Below are 5,900 nucleotides of genomic sequence, written 5' to 3' on the forward strand. Positions count from 1 at the left end.
CCCGCTGTCCCCCGGATCGCGGCATTAAAATGCCGCAATCCTCGGGTCTCAGAGGAGGGGGCGGAGCTAAAATGACACAATCGCGTCATTTTAGCCCCGCCCCCTCCACGGAGATCACCTAATTAGCTAGTTTAACAGCATGGGGGCGGGGCTTAGTGATGTCACGCTTAAGCCCCGCCCCCTGAGCGGCTACTGAATCTCTCCTCTCCGGGCTTCTCCCGGAGAGGAGAAGAAGAAAGTCGGCAACCCTGGGTATACGTGGACCCAGGGCATCATGGGAAAATTGTCAAAACTGAAGGGGATCTAGACACTACCGCTAAGCCAGCAGAGTTTTCAGTGGGGTGGTCGGAACTATGGGCGGCTTGCTCCAGGTCTTGTAAGGCCTATTTTCAATGGGGGACCTGGAGCTGCAGCTCCATCCGGCCCATTGTTAATCCGGCCCTGCAATTCTGTCCGCCAGGCCATATAAGCGGTAATGGTGATTGCTGATCAGCTGGTGAGGACCCTGCAGAGCATTGTGGGTTCTGCGGTACTAATCTCCAATGTCTCCTGCTTCCAGCCTTTGTTATATAGGCCTGATACTATTACTCATGTGGAATCTATTATACACTCCCCTGTCATCCATTCTGTAGGGCACTCATTGGTAGCCTATGTACCAAGCATGGTCTGTGATGTGCGCCAGGTGGACGGTCTACCCTCTGCGCCATCCTGGCCTGTGTATCAGTACGTGTTATACATGATCTTCCCGTTATTCTGCGCCTGTGCACCCAGCGCTATTCGCATACTTACTACTACTGAAAACTAGAATCAGGGAGATTACAGCAGGATGCGCCATCGTGGGGCGGGGGGGGAAGGGACTCTCCAGGGCGTGTCTAGCTCCACGTATGGGCGTGTCTATGCTTAAATGCTTTTTGTTGCAAGACATTTCTATATAATATTCAGAACACGATATTAGGGAAGTTTAGCAAATATTGATACTGACATTGCTGTCTGTAATATGGGGTTTCTTGCTATATATATATATTGCAGCTATATAATCACTCTGATATTTTCTTCATTCTCACTCAGCACAGTATACATGATTAATGTGGTGCTTATGCAATAAATTCCAAATGCAATTTGACCTTTGACCTTATGTGAATTCATCCCTCAGCATATAAGTGTTATCGTGTGTTAGGTGCTATTTTATTGTGAACACTTGGAAGCACTACCTATTGGATGCGCTGTTTCCACAAAATTATAGCATTAGCCAAATACTCTAATTAAACAAGTGTCTCTTGTTAACAAAACTTGTTACCGAAGCAGCAGCAGCAGGCTATGGATGAGTGCACACCAGCACAGATAAGGAGTCCCTGAGTGATCATGTGCCTCTGTGTCTCTCTCCTGTCAGGGGTTCTCACAAGGGGGGGTAATGAGAGTTGTCAGCAGAGACTCCTTAGCCGCTACAGCAAATCACTGTCCTTGTAATGACACTCCTTATAGTGGCACCCCTGGTAGAATCTGAAGAATCCAGGAGATTAGAAATACACTGCAGAGCAGCTGGAGATTTATGGCTGAAATCGGAGTCTCCAGCACGATGCGAGAGGGAAGGTGACCACTCACTAAGTGATGATAGGAAACCAACTAAATGTAAGACCGAGGAAGAGGCAGAAATGAGTGAGCGAGAAGAGAGAGAGAGAGCAATGATATTTATTGGGGTTCTGTGTGCCAGGCACTTATACACAGAGTGCAGTATTATTATACACAGAGTGCAGTATTATTATACACAGAGTGCAGTATTATTATTATACACAGTATTTGTTACATAGCTGATCACCGCTCTCCAGACACATAAATACCATTATCTACAACACGTTCAAACAGAAATCTGATTATGTTATAGTATGTATTATCACACAACTGCAAGTCCAATGCTTCATGAGAGCAGCAGCCCCCACGGTTATACCCCGGCTGACCCTAATCCGTCTCCCACAGGGCTGGGAGCTGACGGTCGGCCGGTCCTGCTGCTTTTATGAACTGACAAGACACAAAGAAAAGCTATATAACCAAATTCACAAAGCAGTCCAATAATGACACTATAAATAGGAGTCTGGCTGAGGTGTGAGGCGCAGGGCGGCGCAGGGCGGCGCAGCGAGTAGCGTCACTGGCGCCAGCTGCTAGATTGTCCGGTTGTATGTATGTAAACAAGGAGAAGAGAACTGAAAACATAAGTGCTAAGGGGCTGAGTTTTATCATGATAAACAGCGCTTCAGCCAATCAGCTCCCAACTGCCAATTGTCAAACACTTGACCGTTAGCAGCTGATTAGCTCCTAATGTAACAAGTTTTAAAAGTCACCATTTATGATAAAACTGATTAATAAATAAGCCCCTAAGTGTCCTCTGACACAACAGCCGTGTACTGTGAGCGGGGGATGAGGGTGGGATTCCGTCAGACAGATTATGGACGCCGCCATCTCCACTAGCGTCCAGAAGAGCGGCGCTGGAATGCCGCTATTAGAGAGGATGCAGATGCCGGTATCCTGGACTGAAGGTTAAGCACTTAGAATGCGGGGCTAGGGTTAAGCTGCGGTGGTTAGGCACTAGTGGGGAGGGTGGGGTTAGGCACTAGCGGGGAGGGTGGGGTTAGGCACTAGCAGGGAAACATAGAAACATAGAAACATAGAATTTGACGGCAGATAAGAACCATTTGGCCCATCTAGTCTGCCCCTTTTTTACCCTTCAGGTAAACTCAACCCTTTTTAATCCTTATTTCTTTGTAAGGATATTCATATGCCTATCCCAAGCATGTTTAAATTGTTCTACTGTCTTAGCCTCTACCACCTCTGATGGGAGGCTATTCCACTTATCCACTACCCTTTCTGTGAAGTAATTCTTTCTAACATTTCCCCTGAACCTACCTCCCTCCAGTTTCAGTGCATGTCCTCGTGTTTTATTACTTGTTTTCCTTTGAAGAAAATTTCCCACCTGTACTATGTTAAAACCCTTGATATATTTGAAGATTTCTATCATGTCCCCCCTTTCCCTTCTCTGCTCCAAACTATACATGTTAAGATCTTTTAGTCTATCCAGGTAAGTTTTGTGATGTAGGCCATGAACCATTTTAGTTGCCCTTCTTTGTACACTCTCCAATGTATTTATATCCTTCTGAAGATATGGCCTCCAGAACTGGACACAGTATTCCAGATGAGGTCGTACCAATGACCTATAAAGTGGCATTATTACATCTTTTTTTCTGCTACTGATTCCTCTCCCTATGCAACCAAGCATCTGACTAGCCTTCCTCATTGCTTTGTTACATTGCCTCCCTGCCTTTAAGTCACTTGAAATAGTGACTCCTAGATCTCTTTCCTCCTCAGTAGTTTCCATTATAGTACCCTTGATACTATATTGAGCCTTTGGGTTTTTGAGTCCCAAGTGCATAATTTTGCATTTTTTAGCATTAAACTGTAGTTGCCATTCTCTTGACCAATTCTCAAGTTTACTTAGATCATCAGTCATTTGATTTACCCCTCCTGGTGTGTCTACTCTGTTGCATATCTTTGTATCATCTGCAAAAAGGCATACTTTCCCTTCAATACCATTTGCAATGTCACTGACAAAGATATTAAAGAGCACTGGTCCAAGTACAGATCCCTGGGGTACTCCACTGGTAACATGTCCCTCCATAGAATGCACTCCATTTACGACAACTGTCTGTTTCCTATCCTGCAACCAGGTTCTTATCCATTTAATTGTTTTATAATCCAATCCCACACTTTCAAGTTTATTTAGCAGCCTGCGATGTGGGACAGTGTCAAATGCCTTACTAAAGTCTAGATATGCCACATCTACAGCCCCCCCTTCATCTAGTATTTTGGTCACGGAGTCAAAAAAGTCAATGAGACTTGTTTGGCATGATCTCCCTGCAGTAAAACCATGCTGTTTTGGATCCTGTAAGTTGTTTAATTTAAGATATTCCACTATTCTTTCTTTTAATAGTGTTTCCATTATTTTCCCTACTACTGATGTAAGGCTCACTGGTCTGTAGTTACTTGCTTCTTCTTTGCTTCCGCTTTTGTGCAGTGGAACTACATTTGCTTTTCTCCAGTCCTCTGGAACTGCACCTGTATCTAGTGACTGGTTGAATAAATCTGTTAATGGCGCTACCAACACATCTTTTAGTTCTTTTAGTATCCTTGGATGCACTCCGTCTGGCCCCATTGATTTATCCACTTTCAGTCTTGAAAGTTCTGTTAGGACTTTCTCCCTAGTAAATGTACCTCCATCTACCTTATTTTTATAAATGTCCTTGCAACTTAACTGTGGAGGGTGGGGTTAGGCACTAGTGGGGAGGATGGGGTTAGGCACTAGCGGGGAGGGTGGGGTTAGGCACTAGCGGGGAGGGTGGGGTTAGGCACTAGCAGGGAGGGTGGGGTTAGGCACTAGCGGGGAGGGTGGGGTTAGGAACTAGCGGGGAGGGTGGGGTTAGGCACTAGCGGGGAGGGTGGGGTTAGGCTCTAGTGGGGAGGGTGGGGTTAGGCACTAGCGGGGAGGGTGGGGTTATGCACTAGCGGGGAGGGTGGGGTTAGGCACTAGCGGGGAGGGTGGGGTTAGGCACTAGCGGGGAGGGTGGGGTTAGGCACTAGCGGGGAGGATGGGGTTAGGCTCTAGTGGGGAGGGTGGGGTTAGGCTCTAGTGGGGAGGGTGGGGTTAGGCACTAGCGGGGAGGGTGGGGTTAGGCACTAGCGGGGAGGATGGGGTTAGGCACTAGCGGGGAGGGTGGGGTTATGCACTAGCGGGGAGGGTGGGGTTAGGCACTAGCGGGGAGGGTGGGGTTAGGCACTAGCGGGGAGGGTGGGGTTAGGCACTAGCGGGGAGGATGGGGTTAGGCTCTAGCGGGGAGGGTGGGGTTAGGCTCTAGTGGGGAGGGTGGGGTTAGGCACTAGCGGGGAGGGTGGGGTTAGGCACTAGCGGGGAGGGTGGGGTTAGGCACTAGCGGGGAGGATGGGGTTAGGCACTAGCGGGGAGGGTGGGGTTATGCACTAGCGGGGAGGGTGGGGTTAGGCACTAGCGGGGAGGGTGGGGTTAGGCACTAGCGGGGAGGATGGGGTTAGGCACTAGCGGGGAGGATGGGGTTAGGCACTAGCGGGGAGGGTGGGGTTAGGCACTAGCGGGGAGGGTGGGGTTAGGCACTAGCGGGGAGGATGGGGTTAGGCACTAGCGGGGAGGATGGGGTTAGGCACTAGCGGGGAGGGTGGGGTTAGGCACTAGCGGGGAGGATGGGGTTAGGCACTAGCGGGGAGGGTGGGGTTAGGCACTAGCGGGGAGGATGGGGTTAGGCACTAGCGGGGAGGATGGGGTTAGGCACTAGTGGGGAGGATGGGGTTATGCACTAGCGGGGAGGGTGGGGTTATGCACTAGCGGGGAGGGTGGGGTTAGGCACTAGTGGGGAGGGTGGGGTTATGCACTAGCGGGGAGGGTGGGGTTAGGCACTAGTGGGGAGGGTGGGGTTAGGCACTAGTGGGGAGGGTGGGGTTAGGCACTAGTGGGGAGGATGGGGTTAGGCTCTAGTGGGGAGGGTGGGGTTAGGCACTAATGGGGAGGGTGGAGAGTTAGACACTAGCAAGGAAAGTGGGGGTTAGGGGATCCCTAATACCCTCCATTGGGATCCCGGCATCTATATACTGACTACGTCCACCGATCATCTGTATGTACAGTATTCCATGAGCGCCATGTGGGACACATTCACAGAGCAGCAACAGAAGCTGACGGTTGTGTGTTAGTGTGTGCTCAGGGGGAGTGAGTGTGTGCTCAGGGGGAGTGAGTGTGTGTGCTCAGGAGGAGTGAGTGTGCGCGCTCAGGGGGAGTGAGTGTGTGCTCAGAGGAAGTGAGTGTGTGCGCTCAGGGGGAGTGAGTGTGT

The sequence above is a fragment of the Crinia signifera genome, chromosome 2 (assembly GCF_055691185.1).
Source record: "Crinia signifera chromosome 2, ASM5569118v1, whole genome shotgun sequence".
In the NCBI taxonomy this organism is placed as follows: domain Eukaryota; kingdom Metazoa; phylum Chordata; class Amphibia; order Anura; family Myobatrachidae; genus Crinia; species Crinia signifera.